The following is a 22,047-nucleotide window of genomic DNA, read 5'->3' as shown; positions in this document are numbered from 1 at the left end:
CTCCCAGTCTGGTATCATCTGCAGACTTAATAAACATACTCATGGAACCATTTGTCCTAAAGTGCAGCAGTACCTGAATGAGACCTGTTTTGATAGTTCACTAGCAAGTGGCAGTTGCTCTGTGGAAGTTTGCAATGCCTAACAGCTGTGAGTCAGAGGGAAATCAATTCAAGGTAAGCAGATTTACAGGGGGAGCCATGGTGCTACCAAAGTGAGACCTGGCACGGTGATCCAGGTAGCCAAGGCAATCTGTGCCCATCTGAAACAGAAGACCGTGGCACTTGGAAATGTGTAGGACATAGTGTATGGCTTTGTTGCCATGGGGTTACCCAACTGTGGTGGGGCACATTCCCATCCTGGCCCATGACCACCTGGCTTCAGTGTACGTCAACCACACGGGGTACTTCTCCATGGTGTTACAAGCATTGGTGGATCACAAAGGACATTTCATTGACATCTGCACGGGATGATCATAAAAGGTGCATGATGCACTCATCTTTAGAAATTCAGGTCTGCACAGAAAGCTCCAGGATGTGAGTTTCTTCCCAGAACAGAATATCAAGACTGGCACTGTAGAGATGCCCATAGTGATACTGGGCAACCCTGCCTACCCTCTGCTCCCTTGGCTCATGAAGCCATACATAGGCACCCTGGACTACAGCAAGGAGCACTTCAACTATAGGCTGAGCAAATGCAGAATGGCAGTGGAATGTGTCTTTGGGTGTTTACAAGCCCAGTTCAGGTGCCATTTGGCCCATTTGGACCTTTGCGAAGCCAACATACTTGCTGTGGTTTCTGTGGCTTCCATAACATTTGTGAATCAAAGGGGGAAAATTTCATGCCAGCCTGGGTGGCAGAAGCAGATGCCCTGGGCAGTGTTTTTGAACAGCAGTTTAAAAAATATGCTTAACAAAAGTAAATCTATGCCCCCAACCCAGCCACATCCCACTTGTAGCATTCTAAAAAAATATTCTCACCAGCATTGCTGGACCCCAGAGCATAAGGTGTTGATGAGGCAATTGGCTCCAGGATGACGAAGAGCTCCGGGCTGGCAGGATCCTTGGGTGTTTGCTGAGTGTCAGTGTCCCCCTCTTCATCAGCCTCCAGCTTCTCTTCACCCTCTCAGATCTCACTGGAGACCTGAGGAAGGTCTCCTGAGGAGTCCCTGCTAGCCTCGGGAAGCATGGATGGGTCCCTCCCAAGAATGGCGTGGTCAGAAAGAAAATTAATTCAAATTCCTGGGCTTCCTTCAGAAGAACAGTACAGCAGACAGCCAGGCACTGTGCCAACAACCACTGGCTCCAGCTATGCAGCAGCATCCAGACCTGTGCCGACTTTGGTAATCTCGGAGGAATGTATGAGGAAGGCATTAGGACCCACCCAGAACAAGATGGCACCTCTGAAATCCAAATCTGGTGAAGTCATTGCTGACAAAGCCAAACAGATGGAGCGCTGGGTTGAGCACTACTCCGAGCTGTGCTCACATGAGAACGTTGCAGTTGATGCAGCCCTCGATGCCGTCGAGCTCCTACCAGTAATGGACGAACTGGATCAGGAACCGACTGTGGATGAACTGAAGAGAGCCATCAACAGCATTGCAGCAGGAAAGGCCCCTGATCAGGATGGTATACCACCAGAGGTAATCAAATGTGCCATGGACACACTCCTGGAACCCCTACATGAGCTACTGTGCCTGTGCTGGAAAGAGGGTGAGATTCCACAGAATATGCGCGATGCTAACATTGTAACGTTGTATAAGAACAAAGGAGACAGAAGCGACTGCAACAACTACCGTGGAATCTCCCTCCTAAGCGTCACTGGTAAACTGTTTGCTCGCGTCATCCTTGGCAGACTCCAGAAGATTGCTGAGAGGGTGTACCCCAAATCGCATTGCGGATTCTGCACAGAGAGGTCTACCGTTGACATAGTCTTCTCTGTAAGGCAGCTGCAGGAGAAGTGCAGGGAGCAGAGGAAGCCACTCTACATAGCCTTCATTGACCTGACCAAGGCATTTGACTTGGTCAGCAGGGATGATCTGTTCAAACTGCTCCACAAGATAGGCTGTCCTCCACGGTTACTCAAGATGATCCAGTTGTTCCATGAAGACATGAGAGGAACCATCCAATATGAGGGCGCATTATCGGATGCTTTCAGAATCAGGAGCGGTGTCAAACAAGGATGCGTGCTTGCTCTGACATTGTTCGGGATCTTCTTCGCACTCCTCCTGAAGCATGCCTTTGGATCTTCAACAGAGGGGATCTTGCTGCACACAAGATCTGATGGGAAACTGTTTAATCTTGCAAGGCTGAAAGCTAAGTCTAAGGTGCAAGAAGTCCTCATCAGAGACATGCTGTTCGCAGACGATGCTGCTGTAGTGTCTCACACAGAAGACCAGCTTCAGAAACTGCTGGATCAGTTCTCCAAAGCGTGCAAGGACTTTGGGCTTACCACCAGCCTGAAGAAGACAAACGTACTTGGTCAGGATGTTGCTGAATCCCCATCAATCAGCATTGACAACTATACGTTAGAGGTCGTCCACGAGTTCGTTTACCTCGGGTCCACCATCACTGACACCCTGTCGTTGGACACTGAGCTAAATAGGAGGATCGGAAAAGCGGCCACAACTCTTTCCAGACTCAGCAAGAAAGTGTGGAATAACAACAAGCTGTACACTCACACCAAAGTGCAAGCCTACAGAGCCTGCATCCTCAGCACTCTCCTTTATGGCAGCGAGACTTGGACCCTGTATGCCCATCAGGAAAAGAGGCTGAACGTCTTCCACTTGCGCTGCCTCAGGCGCATCCTTGGAATATCATGGAAGGACAGAGTGACCAACACAGCCGTCCTCGAGCAAGCTGGAATCCCAACCATGCACACCCTCCTCAGGCAGCGTCGACTCCGCTGGCTTGGCCACATCCACAGGATGATGGAAGGATTCCAAAAGACATCCTGTATGGTGAGCTGGCCTCTGGCAAAAGACCTCCAGGATGCCCCCAGTTGCATTACAAAGATGTCTGCAAGAGAGACCTCAGAGAGGTAGACATCAAGCTGGACAACTAGGAAGAACTAGCAGACGACCGCAGCAGATGGAGGCAGGGGTTACACAAGGGCCTTCAGAAGGGCGAGATGAAGATCAGACAGCTAGCAGAGGAGAAGCGAGCGCACAGAAAGCACAATAAGGACTTGCCAGACACCCACTACATCTGCAAGAGATGCAGCAAGGACAGTCACTCTCGTGTGGGTCTTCATAGTCACAATAGATGCTGTAAATGAAGTCCTTAACTGAAACTTTAAAGGGCGCGGTCCATAGTCTATGCAGACTGAAGGATGCCTACTACTACTATTTCCTGTGTACCTGGGGAGCAGCAGAGGGGAAAGTGGCCAGAACAGACACCTGTGGGGCATTGTGGGATGTGTGTGGAGGCCAATAAAATTAATTTAAAGTATTGCTTTTTCCACATTAGCATTAATTTGACCTTTTAAATTCCAACTTGGCATTACATTGCATTGGATGGGTGGGGTGAGAAAGTCGACCTTTGCGCCCCTTAAAATTGACCTAATGGTATTTGCAATGAAGACAGTCACATTGTAAAATCAAGCTAAGTACCTTAACAATGACTTTATTCTGTAGTGCACACATAGCCTGAGAGATACAAAGCAAACAGCTCAAGCGCAAGGAAGTCAAAGTGATGAAGCATGAAACACAAGTGCCCTTGTCTCAGGAGCAAGGAAACACCAGGTGAACTCGTTCCTCAGCGAGTTTTTTATCCCCTTTCCTGTAGGACAAAGGCAGGCAGAACTTTGCCCACATTTGGTCTGAAATTGCCTCGAGTCATAGAATCAAAGAATCACAGAGCTGGAATGGACCTCTAGAGGTCATCATGTCCAGCCCCCCGCCTCAAGCAGGATCAACCCCAACTAAGTCATCCGAGCCATTAATGCATCAAGCCAGGACTTAAAAACCTCCAGGGATGGATTTTCCACCACCTCTGTAGGCAATGCATTCCAGTACTTCACCACCCTTCTGGTGAAGTAATTTTTCCTAATATCCAACCTACTCCTTTCCTTCTGTAACTTCAGGCCATTATCCCTTGTTCTGATATCTGTCACCACTGAGAACAGTTTCTCTCCATCCTTCTTAGAGCATCCTTTCAGGAAGTTGAAGGCTGCTATTAAATCACCCCTCAGTCTTCTCTTCTGCAAATTAAATAAGCCCAAATCCCTCAGCCTCTCTTCGTAGGTCATATGCTCCAGCCACTGAACCACTTTCGTTGCTCTCTGCTGAACCTGCTCCAGCAAATCCACATCCTTTCTATACTTGAGGGCCCAAAACTGGACACAATACTCCAGATATGGCCTCACCAATGCTGAATAGAGGGGAACAACAACCCCTCTAGATCTGCTCAAAATGCTCCTCCTAATGCACCCAATATGCCATTGGTCTGCTTGGCTACAAGGGCACACTGTTTACTCATATCTAGCCTTTCATCCACTATAATCCCTAGATCCTTTTCCACTGTACTGCTGCTTAGCCAGTTGGTCCCCAGCCTATATCAATGCTTGGGATTCTTCTATCCCAGGTGCAGGACTCTACACTTCTTGTTGAACCACATCAGATTTCTTTTGGCCCAATCCTCCAATTTATCCAAGTTACTCTGGATCCTGTCTCTACACTCCAACATATCTACCTCACCCGCTAGCTTGGTGTCTTCCGCAAACGTTCTGAGGGTGCAATCCAATCCCTCATCTAGGTCATTAATAAAGATGTTGAACAACACTAGCCCCAGAACCGAGCCTTGGAGCACTCCACTTGAAACAGACCACCATCCAGATATTGAGCCATTGATTGCTACCCGTGGGGCCTGACCATCAAGCCAGCTTTCTATCCATTTTATAGTCCATGTATCCAATCCATACTTCCTTAACCTACTGACTTACTTAACTTAAACCCGTGAACCCCAAGTGGGGCATAGGTCATCCACAAGGCTCCTCCACATGGTTCTATCTTGGGCAATGGCGTCAATCTGGCCCCATGAATATCCCAGTTCTTGTGCTTCCGTGACTGTAGATCTCCTCCATGTTATTCGGGGTCTTCCTCGGCTGTGTTTTCCCTGAGGATTCCATTTTAGGGCAGGTCAAACAATGCTGGGTGGGAGTTTCCTCAAAGTATGTCCCAGCCATCCCCATTTTCTCCTTTTTATTTGTATCCCCACTGGCTCTTGGACTGTTCGTGTCCACAGATGTTCATTCGTGACTTTGTCTTGCCATCTTATTTGTAATATGTACCTCAGGCATCTATTCAAAAACGTCTGCAGTTTGTGTGTTGAGGACTTTGTGGTGCGCCATGATTCACAAGCATACAGCAGGATGGGCTTTACATTTGAATTGAAGATTCTCACCTTTGTTTCGACAGAGATGTTGTGTGATCTCCATACTGGCCACAGAGTTTGAAATGCTGCTGTGGCTTTGCCAATCCTGGATTTGATGTCTAGGTCAGTACCACTATCTTTATTCACAACACTACCTAGATAAGTAAATTGTTCGACGTCTTCGAGGATCTCTCCCCCTAAAGTGATGTTGTCTTGTTTGGTGTGGTTGACCCTCATAGTTCTAGTTTTACATCTTCTGATTTTCAGGCCTGCCTTTGAGGCAGCGCTAGCCAGTGCTGCAACTTTGCTGTCCATATGCTCATGCGGATGTGCCAGGAGAGCAATGTCATCAGCATTAACTTATGCGCAAGAATATTGAGGGAGACTGTATCAAAAACTATACTGAAGTCAAGGTATATCACATCCACTGGCCTCCCCATATCCACAGCCAGTTTCCTCATCATAAAAGCTAATCAGATTGTTCAGGCAGGACTTGCCCTTGGTGAATCAATGTTGACTACTTTTGATCACTTTTCCCTCTTCCAAGTTCTCCAAAATGGATTCCTTGAGGATCCCTTCCCTTATTTTCCGAGGTACTGAGGTAAGGCTTACCGGTCTATAGTTCCCTGGATTCTCCTTTCCTTTTTTAAAGATGGGTACAACATTTGCCTTTTTCCAGTCATCCAGGATCTCTCCCAATCTCCAAGGCTGTGTCTACATGGGAGCCCACCATCAAAAGAGCAAAATCAAAATTCAGAAATTGATATACTATCTTTTGAAAGAACACGACTACACAGCAAAGGCAGATTGCAGGTCCGACCCTCTCTTTTGAAAACCCTGTCTCATTATTTCAAAAGAGTGCGTCCACACGTGTATGATTGCTTTCTCGAAAGAAGGGAGACGGAGATGCTGCAGACGGGGTCGCATGGCTGCCAAGCCCTTCTGGGGCCTGCAGCCAGCCACCGCCTTAAAAAGCCCACCTTTAGTTTCCTCACCCTGCACTAGCTGAGGCCTGCCAAGCTGCCAGGAGCAGCGCAGGACCCCGGCGCAGAAGCACCATGGCCAAAGACACCCTGCTCCTCTCACTGGATGCAGACATTGTTGGCGCTGTTGCCCACGTTGTCTGCATGGTCGCTGCAGCTGCCCCTCTCCTTCTTGGGAGACAGAACAGCCCCCCTGAGGACATGGAGTGCACCCAGCCTTCATCCCACCCCATGGCACCGTGGTGCCTGTGGAGCCACCCCAGCAGCACGGACTGGTGGGAGCAAGTGGTTCTGGGGCAATGGGATGATGCCACCTGGCTCTGGAACTTTCGCATGAGCCAGGACACCTTCCAGGAGCTGTGTCACTGGCTGGCACCTGCATTGAGGCAACAGGACACCACCATGTGGCCTGTGCTCCCCCTCGAGAGGCGAGTCACAATTGTGGTATGGAAACTGGACACCCCGGACTCCTACTGCTCAGTGGGCCACCAGTTCAGGGTGGGCAAGGCCACTGTCAGAGCAGTGCTCATGGAGTTAAGCCGGGCCCAGGGTGCACTTCCACCATGGGAAAGGGAAAGGGGGCCCATGGGCACAGGGCCCCTCAGGGTTGCTGGTCAGGGGCAGCTGGGAGGGGGGTTGCTGGCAGGGGAGTGGGGGTGGGAGAGGGTTGCCAGCTCTGAACACCCTGCCAGACCCTCACGAGAGCACATGGCCTCGCTCCTTGCAGGTTGTCTGTGCCCTGAATGCCATGCTCCTGCACCAGGTCATCTGCGTTGGGGACCTGGATGCCATCATCAAGGGTTTCTCCTCGTTGGGGTTCCTGAGCTGCTTTGGTGTCCTGGACAGGACGCACATCCCCATCTGTGCCCCACCACACAGTCCTGGCAGCTATATCAACTGGAAAAGCTACCACTCGGTGGTCCTCCAGGCCCTGGTGGACCACAAAGGCTGGTTCATGGACATCCACGTCAGCCTGTCGGGGTGAACCCACAACTCCAGGGTCTTCTGCAATTCCAGCCTGTGCTGGTGTATGGAGGCCGGCACCTTCATCCTCCAGTGGGTATGCATAGTTGTGGATGCGGCATACCACCGACTGCCATGGCTGATGTGGCCCTATACTGGCCACCTTGACACCAGCAGGGAGGCCTTCAACCCCCACCTCAACCAGGCCTGGCATGTGGTCGAGCAGTCCTTTGGGAGCCTCAAGGGGCGGTGGTGGTGCCTTCTCTTCCGCCTCGAGGAGGGGATGCGCAATGTACCACAAGTGGTGGGCACCTGCTGCGTCCTCCACAACATTGTGGAGGCCAAGGGGGATGCCTACATCCAGGGGTGGGCAGCTAAGGCCACCATGGGGTTCGAGCAGCTGGCCACTATTGCCAGCCGCCAGGTGAACTGCGATGGTGTCTGGATCAGGAAGGCCCTTCGTGTAAGTCTCGCCCTGGGGCCACAGTGACCACCCGATTCCCACCCTTCCCCTTCCCCCCATACTTCCACCCCCCCAACACATGTACCACCACCACCACCACACCCATGCCTCCCTGCCCACGGGACCACGGGACGCAGGCATTGGTGCACAATTTCAACCTTTACCAACAATAAACTGTAAAAAACTGTTGTATAAAAGTCCAACTATTTACAATGTGCTTGGGGGGACACTCCTGTATGTTGCAGGGTGGGGGGCTTAAACTTGGAGGGGGATGGGGAGGGGGCCAGAACTGGGAAATGGGGGTGGGGGAGCCTGAACTTGGAGGGGGTGGGGAGGGGACCAGAACTGGGAGGGTTACTTGGTCAAGAGGTTTGTGAGCTGAGAACCATGACAGCCCTGACATCCCCTTCTCCCCCTGGGAGCAGGTGCTACGGCAGGTCTGGGACAGGGCAGGAAGCACCGGAAGGTGGGGGTGTGGTGGGATGGCAGAGGGGTCATTGGTGTGGGGTGAGGTGGAGGACTCTGTGGGGGTGTTTGGGGTGCGCAGGGGACCCTGGGGGGGACCTTTCTTGGGGGGGACCCTAAGGGAGGCTCAGAGGTTGGGCAACTGGGGGAGGTGCTGAGGGTCAGGAGTTGGGCCACGTTGCCCATGTGCTCCTGCAAAGTCCTGTGGATGGTGTCCAGGCAGGACATGAGCTGGTCCCAGGCCTCCTTCCACCACGCCAGGTCAGACTCTGCTAGCCGGAGGTGGTGCTCCATAAGCGCCGTCTGGTGGAGGTTGGCGGGGTCATCCCCTGTGTGCTGCTGTGACCTCTGGCTGTGCACCTGGTGTGATGCTGCTGCTGAAGGTGCCCGGCCCCCGTCTGACACCTCCAGGGGGCTCTCGAAGACCACTGACACCAAGGGGCTGTGTGGGCCCTCGCTTGCTGTACCTGCAAGGGGTGATGGATAGCATGTCAATCTCTGAGCAGGACCTCGTCCCACATTCCCCCTGGGACCCTGTTGCCCCAAGGCCCCACCTCCCCCGGGGCTGGCCTGGCCATGGTGGGCATGGCATCCCTGTGGCATCAAGTGCACAAGGGCTCCCCCCCAACGCCCCGGGTGGGACCATCCCTGGGTGTGGGCTGGCCTGCAGGCATCCCACTGGGCAACTGGGTGCCTGGAAATGTCCACGGGTCTGGGTGCTGGGTGGTGCTGGAAGGTGCAGAGGGCATGTTCGGGACTGTGGCCAGCCGGGGTGTCTGGCCCTGGGCCTCTGGGCCTGTGCCTGGTCCACTGGCAGGGGTGCCACTGCCCCCCTCGCCAGCCAGTGTGCTGACCCCACTGTTCACTTACTGGGGGGACCTTGATGATCTCTGGGGACACCCGGCTGGACAACCGTGAGGGGACATCAATGATGAGGTCACCCTCCTCGCTGGACCAGTCCCAGGTGGTGCCTGCCCCCTGGCTTGGGCTGGCTGGTCCTGGCTCCTGCAGCCCCTCCAGCTTGGGCTGGTCTGCTGAGCTGTCCAGGACCGCTTTGGGTGGGGAGCTCTCCCGGGGCCCCAGGATGCTGTGGAGCTCCCTATAGTAGAGGCAGGTGGAGGGGCCTGTTCCTGAGCGCCTGGCCTCATCCTGGACCTGGGCATAGCCCTGCTGGAGCTCTTTAACTTTGCTCTGGACTTGCTCCAGGGTCCGCTCCAGGTGGCCTTGGCTGGTCAGTCCCTGGGCGAGGTGGGCGATGGCAGCGGCATTCCTCCACTTTATCCACATTGCGCAGAGGACCTCCTCTTCTCTCGAAAGGCCCAGGAGATCTCTGAGTTCACAGTCTGTCCAGGAGGGGCCGCTCTTCTTTTTTTCTGGGATGGACTCTTGGGAGCCCTGTGGGGGCTCTGAGGGAGGGCCCTGGGGCTCGGGGAACTGCCGGGTACTGTCCATGTGCCTGTCGCTGTCACTGGGGGCGGCTGAGATGGTGTGCTGCCTGGGGCTCGTGCTTTGCAGTTTGCCTGCTCTCATCTTCCTGCCACGGGGCTTCTGGGTCTGTGAGGCTTTAAGAACAGCCGGTCACGGGGATCATAGATCTCTGCTTGGTGGGGCAGGGTGTCTCTGCGCTCAGGCTGGGTGCCATCTTTCTCTTTCGAGAGAGCAGGCCGTGGTGCATCTACACATGCCTTATTTCAATGATGTTTTTCGATAGGTGGCACTCTTCTCGTATGGGATCAGTGTCCAGCTTTTGATGTCTGGGCCGCGTTCCTTCGATTTCAAATTGAAAGAGTGCATGGTACGTGCAGACACTCCCTTCCTTCTTTCAAAAGAGGGCCAGTCTTTTCGCAATACTGTGCACGTGTAGACACACCCCAAGAGCCTTCAAAGGTAACAGCCAAAGGTTTGACGATGACGTCTGCCAATTCCCTCAGTATCCTTGGGTGCATTAAATCCAGACCCATGCATTTGTGTACATCTAGTTTTTTCTAAGTGGCAGATAACTCATTCCTTCCCCACTGAGGGCTGCTCTCCACCTTCCCATACTGAATTGTCTAGCACCGCAGTATGGGAGCTGTCCTTGTCTGTGAGGACTGAGGCAAAAAAGCATTGAGTACTTCAGCTTCTCTTACATCAACTGTCACTAGGTTACCTTTCTCATCCAGTAACGGCCCCTCACCTTCCCTGATAACCTGTATATTGTTAACATGCTTGTAGAAACCCTTCTTGTTTCCTTTCACATCTCTTGCCAGCTGCAGTTCCAATTGTGCCTTTGCTGTCCTGATTAGTGCCCGGCATTTTCCAGCCATATATTTATACTCCTCCTTAGTCATCTGTCCAATTTTCCACTTCTTATATGCATCCTTTTTGAGTTTAAGCTGACCAAGCATTTCCCTGTTAAGCCAAGCTGGTTGCCTGCCATATTTGCTTTTCTTACTGTGCAGCGGGATTGTTTGTTCCTGTGCCTTCAGCAAGACTTTAAAATATTTCCAGTTGTCCTGAACTCTTTTCCCCTTCATCTTCATTTCCCAGGTGATTCTGCCCATCACTACACTCAGGGAGATGAAGTCTGTTCTTTTGAAATCAAAGGTCTGTATATTACTGCTCACCTTTCTTCCTTTTGTAAGGATCCTGAAATCTACCATCTCGTGATCGCTGTAGCCCAGGTTGTGACCCACTTCTATTTCTCCTACTAATTCCTCCCGGTTTGTGAGCAGCAAGTCAAGCTGTGCATGGCCCTGGTTGGTTCCATCAGCACTTGTACCAGGAAGTTATCCCTAACATTCTCCAAAAATTTCCTGGATTGTCTGTTTGCTGTTGTACTGGTCTCCCATGAGAACCGGGGCCTGTGATTTGGAAGCTTCTCTTAGCTTTCTGAAGAAATCCTCATCTACCTTATCTCCCTGATCTGGCAGTCTATAGCAGAAACCAACTACAACATCACCTCTATTGCTTCCACTTCTAAGCTTAACCCAAAGACACTCAATTGGCTTTTCTCCCTTCTTATATTGAAGCTCTAAGCAATCATAATGCTCCCTCACACAGAGCACAACTCCTCCTCCTTTTCTTCCCTGTCTGTCCTTCCTAAACAGTTCTTACCCTTTATATAGTAGATATACCCTTTATAGTGGTAGATGTAGGGAAAAGCTGAGGGCACAGATCACTCTTATCTTATGTAAATAGCTGGCAATGGAGAAAAGTAGCAATTATAAATCACAATTTAATCTTTTAAAAGTAATCTACCAAGACTCAGATCAATAACACACCAACATACAAAGAAACAGACAAATTCCAATAGCATGCCGTGACTTGAAGCTTATAAAAAACACAGAAAACAATTTTCACCACCCTCTTCCTTAACCTGTTCCTCTTGTTCATATTACTGTGCCCCAGTTTTCAAGTAATCTACAGCACCTCTGGAGGTAAGGGGAAGGGAAGTTGGGTGACCTGCTTGTCCAGCTGGTTTTCTATCACAAAGCTGGCCTAAATCTGGTCGATAAGGACAGTTGAATATTTTCCCTCTCAGGGGAATCCTCTGTGGTATAGACTAATGCAGTTTTCTATAGAATTTGTAGGCCAAAATTTATGGAGTATTCAGTCAGTTTAATTTTTTTAGTGCACTAAAAATGGATCCAGATTCTTTATGTCAGGTTCATATTATGGGTCTAACTAGTTTTAAAACTGGTAAGAAAATGTCTTTGATACAGCCATGTCCTCAAAAGCCAGACTGAATAGGAGCATGATATAAGCTGCGTCTACACATGCACGCTACTTCGAAGTAGCGGCACCAACTTCGACGTTAGGCGGCGAGACGTCGAAGTCGCTAACCTCATGAGGAGATAGGAATAGCGCCCTACTTCGACGTTCAACGTCGAAGTAGGGACCGTGTAGACGATCCGCGTCCCGCAACATCGAAATTGCTGGGTCCTCCATGGCGGCCATCAGCTGGGGGGTTGAGAGATGCTCTCTCCCCAGCCCCTGCGGGGCTCTATGGTCACCGTGGGCAGCAGCCCTTAGCCCAGGGCTTCTGGCTGCTTCTGCGGCAGCTGGGGATCTATGCTGCAGGCACAGGGTCTGCAACCAGTTGTCAGCTCTGTGTATCTTGTGTTGTTTAGTGCAACTGTGTCTGGGAGGGGCCCTTTAAGGGAGCGGCTGGCTGTTGAGTCCGCCCTGTGACCCTGTCTGCAGCTGTGCCTGGCATCCCTATTTCGATGTGTGCTACTTTGACGTGTAGACGTTCCCTCGCTGCGCCTATTTCGATGTTGGGCTGAGCAACGTCGAAGTTGAACATCGACGTTGCCGGCCCTGGAGGATATGTAGACGTTATTCATCGAAATAGACTATTTCGATGTCGCAACATCGAAATAAGCTATTTTGATGTTGGCTGCACGTGTAGACGTAGCCATAGAGTCCAAAAAGTGGCTAAGCTCTGATTTTAGCTGACTATAAAAGGAAATGAATTCCCATCATCCCTATGAGAATGCCCCATCACCCAATACTGGGAGTTCACATGTTACTGCAGCCAGCAGAACCACTCAGGCCAATTGTAGCTTGTGAGAATTGGTGGTCTCAAAAGCATAAGTTATTACCTTTAAGCACCAGGACAAATAAATAAGCAGTTGAGTCAAGATTACAATTCATTATTGTCTAGCTGGTGTAATTGTTCACTGCAATAAGATGGTGGTCTCACCCTAAAGGTTTTCTGACAGAAGTTAATGCCATAGGCAATACCAGTACAGCTGTCAGCCTTTGGGAGCCTTGTTAGAAATTTGCTTCAGGATTTTAGACTTGATGTACATCTTCAACAGATGGAAGACCTCAGATTTCAAAACTTATATGAGCTCTAGATTCAAACAGAAAGGAGGAAAAATAAACCCGTAAAGTCCTGTGAAGGAAAGTATAAAGCAGTGGACTTTAAGTTCTTTGGTATGCAGGTTAGTTCTTGTTCCCAGGGACACAGTAATGAAACAAGATATGTAGAACAATCCTGGCTTTACTTGATGGGTTTTTGTGACAAGATTAATCACTGTCCTTAGTTTTGGATCCTGTATTAGCTTCACTTTCATTTTGGCAGCCATTTTTTTGGTATAATCCTAGGTAAAAGGGAACCTCTGTTATTTATAGTTAGTATGACATTGGCTCCTAGAAGTCCTAAGAGCCCACGCACACAGAACAAAAAGACAGCCCTTGTCCCAGAAGCTACTGAGGATGTTTTTTGCTGACATGAAAAATTCTGTTGATTTTAACAGGACTACTCAAAGCAGAAAGCATTATGGCCAGTAGTAGTAAATATTTGTAACTTTGGGCCTTATATAATTTCAGTTTGAATGTTGATCATACGATGGTATATTTGGAGTTAAAGCATAAAATACAAAAATTGTTTGACTGGGAGTTCAATTTATATCCATTAAACTGTGGCAAGGTTTTTTTTCATGCTCTGGGGGGGAAAAGAACTAAATTTGGTAAAACTAGATTTCGGTTTGCTGGGTTCAGAATTATGAAGCTTTAAAGAATCTCCAGTGTGAAGTGAAAGCACATGTATGTTATGATACTGTATCTTGGGCTACGTCTACATGAGAGGTTTTTCCCGGCAAAACTGGGCTTTTGTTGGGAAAAACTGAGGCGTGTCTACATGCAAAATGAGCTTGTTGACAGTTTGTCAATGAAACCTGGCACACCCGTTGGCAGTGTTATACCTGTCTTGACCCCTCTCTCAACAGTTAGCTATCGACAAAATAGCTGTGTAGATGTTCTGGGGCCTTTTTGTCGACAGACAGAGCTTCTGGCTCACTGAGCAGTCCTGTTTGCAGAGCTTCTGGTCAGCTTTTCTGTTGAGAGAGGGCTGGGCAGTCTGGCTACTCTCTGTCAACAGAGCAGATTGCTCTTTCTGTCTGCTTTTATGTGTTGACGTGACCTGGTGACAGAAGTTTTGCCTGTAAATGCCTTCCAACAGTGACTTCTTGTGTAGAAGTAGCCAGAGAGTGTCTAAAATATCTGACAGCAGTCTAGACTGGGTCCCTTATAGCTTGTATAATTGGAATACTGTAGACAAGATCCGTGAAGCTACATTTACACAGCACCAACTGCAAGTGTCCAGTGTCACAATGACAGGATTGCAACTTTGGTGTAATTATAATTTAAGGTTAGAGAAAAACTGGTAAAGAAAGAGAGAGACAACGGGCATTTTTCTTGTGCTTATTCTGTGATGTGGAAGCTTGGGAAGACTGTCCTCTAAATGAGTTGACACCTTGTTCCCAGAGGAAAGAAAGATTAAACCAAAGATCCGAGCAGTGTAGTTTCAGATGGGTAAAATTGGAAGCTGTTCTTAATAGTTCTTATTCTGCAGTACTGTTGTTAGAACTTGTTCACTCCTTGAAGTGCGCTGTGTGTAGTGCTACAGTATGTTTTCTCTTCTCAGTGTAGGAGTTCTTCTTTGCTGTCATTTTGAAGCCAAGAATGTGCCATGTAAAATGAAACAGCTATTAAAAGGTACATGAAAAAACAATTTGCTTTGTGCCTAGTTACATCTTCGGGGCAAGCTAGTTATCGATGTTTTTCATGTGGGTTTTGATGCCTAATAAGGTATCAGAAGTCAACATGGTTGGGAGAAAAATAAAACTATGCCAATCGGAAAGCCAGCGGAGAAAGTCTCATGGATATATTAAAAATGTTTCTTAATATTCAAAAGTAGTTTGGTGTGAATTTTGCATATTATATCTTATGTCAGACCATTTGGTGGTGATTATCACAAGCTCTGGACCCTTGACAACAGTTAAATAAATATTTCGTACAATGCTTGCAGTGTTGTTGTAGCTGTCTTGATCCTAGATTAGTGGAGAGACTAGATGTATGAGGTCTTCTCCCACTGAGTATTGTTATTCATTATCAATTATTAGCAATATCACTATCTACATGGCATGGTGCTTAGTGGTAAAATGACTCATGCATCTGGCGAAGCAGGTCTTTGCCCATGAAAGCTTATGCTCCAAAATATCTGTTAGTCTATAAGGTGTCACAGGACTTCTTGTTGTTTTGAAGATGCAGACTAACTCAGCTACCCTGCTGATAGTGGTAAAATGTGTTAAAGACCAATGCTGTCACTCCAATGAATTGCTACCAGTTCAGCAAAGCACTAATGCACATATAACCTTGAGATATACCTGAATCAGTTCATACACCTCCATAAGTGCTAAGTAGAACTGGGGCCTCAAGGCACAGCAGAGTACTGTACAGAGAGGAATAGTAATGTCTAGAGAACAGTGCCTGGATATTATTGCTGGAATAACAATAGAACAGGTGGATTGTTTCAAGCACTTGAAGTGGAATCCATGGGGAATTTACACAGGTGACTGTCCTTTTTGTTAATAAGGGTGGTACATTACTTTGGTTTCCCTCACTATGGCTACGTCTACACGTGAAGCCTACATCGAAGTAGCTTATTTCGATGTGGCAACATCGAAATAGGCTATTTCGATGAACAACGTCTACACGTCCTCCAGGGCTGGCAACATCGATGTTCAACTTCGACGTTGCGCAGCACCACATCGAAATAGGCGCAGCGAGGGAACGTCTACACGCCAAAGTAGCACACGTCGAAATAAGGGTGCCAGGCACAGCTGCAGACAGGGTCACAGGGCGGACTCAACAGCAAGCCGCTCCCTTAAAGGGCCCCTCCCAGACACAGTTGCACTAAACAACACAAGATCCACAGAGCTGACAACTGGTTGCAGACCCTGTGCCTGCAGCGTGGATCCCCAGCTGCAGCAGCAGCAGCCAGAAGCCCTGGGCTAAGGGCTGCTGCCCACGGTGACCATAGAGCCCCGCAGGGGCTGGAGAGAGAGCGTCTCTCAACCCCTCAGCTGATGGCCGCCATGGCGGACCCCGCTATTTCGAAGTTGTGGGACGCGCAATGACTACACGGTCCCTACTTCGACATTGAACGTCGAAGTAGGGCGCTATCCCCATCTCCTGATGAGGATAGCGACTTCGACGTCTCGCCGCCTAACGTCGAAGTTAACTTCGAAATAGCGCCCGATGCGTGTAGCAGTGACGGGCGTTATTTCGAAGTTAGTGCCGCTACTTCGAAGTAGCGTGCACGTGTAGACACGGCTTATGTCAGACAAATGGTGTCCATCTAGGATGCAAAGTTTGAGGAAGGAGAGGGATACAAAAATAAAGTACATGTGCAAACACAGACAAAAATAGTAAGCGTAGAAAAAGTATACAGCCTGTCAGGTACTTATTCCAATCTCTATGTGTGGAATATTTCTATATGTAATTCTACACTCCCACAGACGCTAAGGTTACGTCTACACTATGAGATAAATTCAAATTTATTAAAATTGATTTTGTAATGCTGGGTTTTATCAGTTCGAATTTGACTGTCCTGACCTCCCCACAGGCGCCCCACAAAGTCGACTTACTGCTGCCCCTCTCAATTGCCAAACATCGAATGTTGCAGCAATGCATTATGGGAACCTTTCTGACAGTTCCCTCAGCACCATAGCATTCTGGGTATTTGTGCTAGTGCAGAATGGGAAAAAAATGCCCCACAAGTGGCTGTGGGTATATGATGTCATCTCCCCACACTGCATTGCCTTGATTACATATGATCCTTGAAAATAATACAAGAACAATGCAAAGCTTGAAGAAAGAGCTGGATTTTGGACTTCCTACTACACTACAGAGTTGTCCAACATGAGGGATGGGGCTTGCCAAATTTCAACAATCAGTGGTGCTTGGTGTACAAATCAGTGTAATACAGTACAAGTTTTGATCTACATGCTGCCCTTGAACTGCATGAATGACTCACGTTGATCTTAGTAAAACATGTGAATACTAGAAATTAAACTGTAGAACAGTACTGCAGTGGCAGGAAGTGAATTGCACAACTAAATAGGCCTTGGCCATCTCCAGGTTCCATTTAAAGTTTACTATCAAAGGTAGCCTAAAGGTCTAGTAGTTCCATGTTCAAAGAATGAACCCTGTTTGAGAAGTACACACTTTAGGAAGTGAGGGGCAAATGCCTTTAGCTATTCCCTGTCAATGGCCGCATTTACCTTTTTCCACATTATTCCTCGTACTTGCACTAAATCAAAAATCACAGCTTGTTACAAATCTTTACAATACCAGGCAAAGAACTACATGAGGGCTTTTGAAAAATACCATTTTTAGAGAAGATGGATGCGGCTGGGTTTATCTGTCTCCTTGAAAATAATTCCACCCAAGCTAAAACCAGACAGATGTACTTAGTGAATTAATTACCTGCCAAACTTCGGGTACAGTGAACGATTCAGATTAAACTAAAATTTATTCTGTGGGAGGCTGGAAGCACGTTATTGACTTTTCTTTTTCAAAACTGAGGTTTAGGTCACAATTCTGCAATGAGAGCTGTATGGGTGATCCCACCCTCGGCCTCACTCACATACACACTGTCCTGCCACCCCCTCAGATGTTCCTCATTGATTTTGAAGTAAAATATAGGATCAAGACCTGAGATTTTCCCACCTGGATTCAGTTTGTAAATGTATTTAGCAGAATTGTTAGAAACCTTGGGCTTCTCTGAGCTCATGTTTAGTAGCCACATTACCTTATTATGAGAAATCAGTTGCAGGGAGAAGGAAGGGCAGGGGCTCTGTAAAGAACAGTTAGCATATTTCTGACATTGGCGTTATAAAAATTTTTATCTCCTTAGGAACACAACAATAATTGCTATTTCTTGTCTGGTTAAGATGTGTATTCAAATTGAGGGATTTCTAAGGTTACATCTACACGACAAGATAAATAGGAATTTATTACAATTGATTTTGTAATGCTGGGTTTTATCAATTTGAATTTGACTGTCCTCACCTCCCCACAGGCTCCCCACAAAGTCGACTTACTGCTGCCCCTCTCAATTGCCAAACATCGAATGTTGCAGCAGTGCATTGTGGGAACCTTTCTGACAGTTCCTTTAGCGCCAAAGCATTCTGGGTATTTGTGCTAGTGCAGAATGGGAAAAAAATGCCCCACGAGTGGCTGTGGGTATATGATGTCATCTCCCCACATTGCATTGCCCTCACTCCCCTCCTGTGGAAATCCAATGGCCATTTTTCCAGGAGGAAGGAAGGAAAAATAGGGCATCAGCAAAGATCACCAAATTCAGTGAAATATCTTGCTTCTGTAATTGAATTTGCTTTTTATATGTGTGGCTGTAACTGAATTATCAAAGCATTTACAACCAGCAGCAGGTGTCTGAGTCTTCTCAAGTGCCCCTCCAGCCACTGTCTCCTCCTCCCTTGATTACATATGATCCCTGAAAATAATACAGGAGCAATGCAAAGCTTGAAGAAAGAGTAGGATAGGAATAGTTTGAAAAAGGAGATTTTGTGAGGCGGGGTTTTGGCTTCCCAGTGCATTACACAGCTTCTGTGCCCTGGGATCACCCCGCAGTCTGTGTCCTCTCAACTGGCCCTCCACCCATTCTTCCCTGTGTTAAGGGGGCCAAAGTGTGAAGAAAGAGGATAGGAAAGGTTGGGGGAAAGATTTTGGGCTTCCCACTACACTACATAGAGTTGCTCAACCTGGGGGATAGGGCTTGCCAAATTTCAACAAGTGGTGGCATTCAGGTGGTGGTGGGGGGGCAGCCCCAACTGTCTGTTGGGGGCTGGACCCCTGCATCACATGGGGTGGGGTTGGGTGGATCAGAGGATGAAGGGCCAGTTGACAGGTCCCCAAAAATCTTTTTGGCTAGGGGGGTGTGGAATCCATGGCTCTAGGGCCAGTTGAAATGCTCCACCCAGTGGCTGCAAGCCCCCGTAAATCTTTCCTGCCCGTGGAGCCCTCACCACGTGCAAGCCATGACATGGTGCTGCCTGGCAGCATGGTCCAAACTGTGCAGCCGGCACATCCTTTTATTGGGTTGGGGGCTAGCCATGGTGACTGTGGCGGGGGGAGGGAAGAGGGGCCTCTACACAAATGTAAACAGGAGAAAAGAACCACTTCATCAGACGCTGCCTCAGATGCTTCATCACAGATGAAGTGAGTCTGTGCTCACGAAAGCTCACGCTCAAAACTTTTCTGTTCGTCTATAAGGTGCCACAGGACCCTTCGTTGCTGTTACAGATCCAGACTAACATGGCTACCCCTCCAATACAGGAGAAAAGAAGTTTCTCAGCCTCTCAGACGAGCACGACCCCTCCCCGCCACAACAGCCTAGCTTCCGCGCAGTGTGGTGGGACAGGGGCTGGTGCCAGCACAGGAAGAAAAAATCCAGGGGCCCAGCTGGCAGAGGTAGCGACAGAGGCATGAACTCTGTGTTGGGACTATTTTTAATGGGTAGATGTGCTCATGGCAAAGAAAGAAAGAAGTTTCTCAGCCTCTCATACGAGCAAGAGCCCACAGCCATGGGCTGCCTGGTACCAGCCAGGTGGCTGGTACCAGCCAGGTGGCTAGCCCCAACCCGGTAAAAGGATGTGCCGGCTGTGCAGTGCAGACCACGTTGCCGGGCAGCACCATGTCCTGGCTTGAACGTGGTGAGGGCTCCAAGGGTGGGAAAGATTTTCAGGGGCTTGCAGCTGCCGGGGGGAGCATTTCAACTGGCCCTCGAGCCACAGTCCCCATGCCCCACCCAAAAAGATGTTCGGGGACCATGTCAACTGGCCTTTCATCCTCTGATCCACCCAACCCCCGCCCATAGGATGAGGGGTCCAACAACTTAACAGCCAGTTGGGGCAGGCATAAATGATGGAAACAATAAAGCATTCTTCTTCTACTGTACAGAGATGTCAGTGGGGGATAGGGTCAGGATAGGGATGATTTATTTGTGTGGTATTAGGTAGACAGATAGAATGGGAAGAATATAATTAATTCTGTGTTCTTGGTTTTCTAGATGTGAGGGGCTTGTTGTGCCTCATCTGTTTATATCATGCAATGATTTCATGTGTTTTTGGTCACTCTGTATGTAACTTTTTCATTGACAATCCTTCCTGTTAAGAAGGGCTGATCAAATTTTTCCAGAGTTTGGTTTGTTTGATGAAATATACCAGATTAATTTTTTAAGAAGTGATTCCACCCAGCTCTATTGATGTAATTTATTATTGCTATAATTTATTGCTTGTATTATTGGGGTACATAGGAGACCCATTCATGGACCAGTAACTGTGCTAGATGTTGTACAACCACAGAACGAAAAGACATTCCTTGCCCCAACAGTTTACAAGCTAAGCATAAAAGAAAAATCATAAAAAACAACCAACCAACCAAACAAAAACCGGTAGATTCAGATATACAGGAGAGTACAGGGAAACAGCAAGACAATATTGTCTAAATAGGTAACAACACATAAGCAGAGTGAACAATGAATTGGCAGCAGATGACATGTTAATTCCATGAAGGGTATGGGAGCAAACAGATTACCTGTGCAGAGAAAGTCTGAGGATATTCTACAATTTTGATGAGTAAGTACAAAGGCTGAGTACTCTAAAAATGCAACACCAACAAAGGGTCCTGTGGCACCTTATAGATGAACAGAAAAGTTTTGAGCATGAGCTTTCGTGAGCACAGACTCACTTCTGTGCTCACGAAAGCTCATGCTCAAAACTTTTCTGTTAGTCTATAGGGTGCCACAGGACCCTTCGTTGCTGTTACAGATCCAGACTAACATGGCTACCCCTCCAATACTAAAAATGCAAGTGATTGATAATCCCCTTGTGTGGTGTTCTGGTGTATTAAAATTTCTGGAAATTTAGGCTCATCATGGTCACCATAGAATTTTGGATTTCCAGTGGCAGATTTCTGAGTTTTGGGCTTAGAAGGAATGTCTGCAAGTTTGACAGACATCTGTATAGAAAATAAACCTAGAGGAATAGTGCCAAAGGCAATATTCATACAGTAGATGCTGTTTACAGATCTTTTTTATTATGAATTTGTTATAATCCCTGAATCTTTCCCTCACCCAACATCCCCCACATTAATTACTGTTTCACCTCTGAAGGTTCTGATGATTTGGAATATTCCCTTGGCTTCCATGAAACACGCTATTAGGCATTTCCTTTCTTGTATGGTACTCTTTAAAGTAATTAAACTATAAGCCACAACATGAAAAAGCCTGAATTCAACTGTCAGGCATGTCTGTGTATCATGGCACTGGTTTTAAATGGTGCACTGCCACAGGGTTTCACAAAATGGAAACACGCCAAATGATTTTTAATTCACATAATTTATACACAGCGGCATGAATGACTAACATTGAAATGAATAAACCTTTGAAAGAAGGACAAATACTGTGCTGAGCTGCAAAACCAAATCTGAATTCGAACTTCCTCAATGATTTATAGTTAAGTCTTTATTATCCCATAATAAAGTATATTCTCTCCTGTACCTACTGCTTTACATGTAGAAGTAAAAGCATGCACTAATGCAGAGTAATGGCAGCATAATGCTTTCTCTGGCAGTGGAGGAGGAATAGAAATAAATAATAAAGAATATGGCGGTGTTCTTCCCCCTGAATTTGTTTTACTAGGTATCTACTAAGAAGGGCCAAATGAACTCCATGGATGTGGAAATCTTAACAAGGAGGTTCTGTCTGCAATACCGGTTGGCTTTTTATTCACAAACAGCAAAATGTGTCACAAGAATCCAGTATTCCTGAGGGCAGGTGATTGTTAGATCCTGGAAGAAAGGGATTCATTAGACAACTGTCTTTCTTTGGATGAAATCAAACTTCTCTACTGATTACTGTTTAGTCCCTCATGTACTGATAGGGTACTCCAATTCGTCTCACTTGAAGGTCCTTGCCTTGACAACAGGCAATGAAGGCGATATGTGG

The sequence above is a fragment of the Carettochelys insculpta genome, chromosome 2, assembly GCF_033958435.1.
Source record: "Carettochelys insculpta isolate YL-2023 chromosome 2, ASM3395843v1, whole genome shotgun sequence".
In the NCBI taxonomy this organism is placed as follows: Eukaryota; Metazoa; Chordata; order Testudines; family Carettochelyidae; genus Carettochelys; species Carettochelys insculpta.
Note: the sequence above shows the minus strand (reverse complement) of the source record.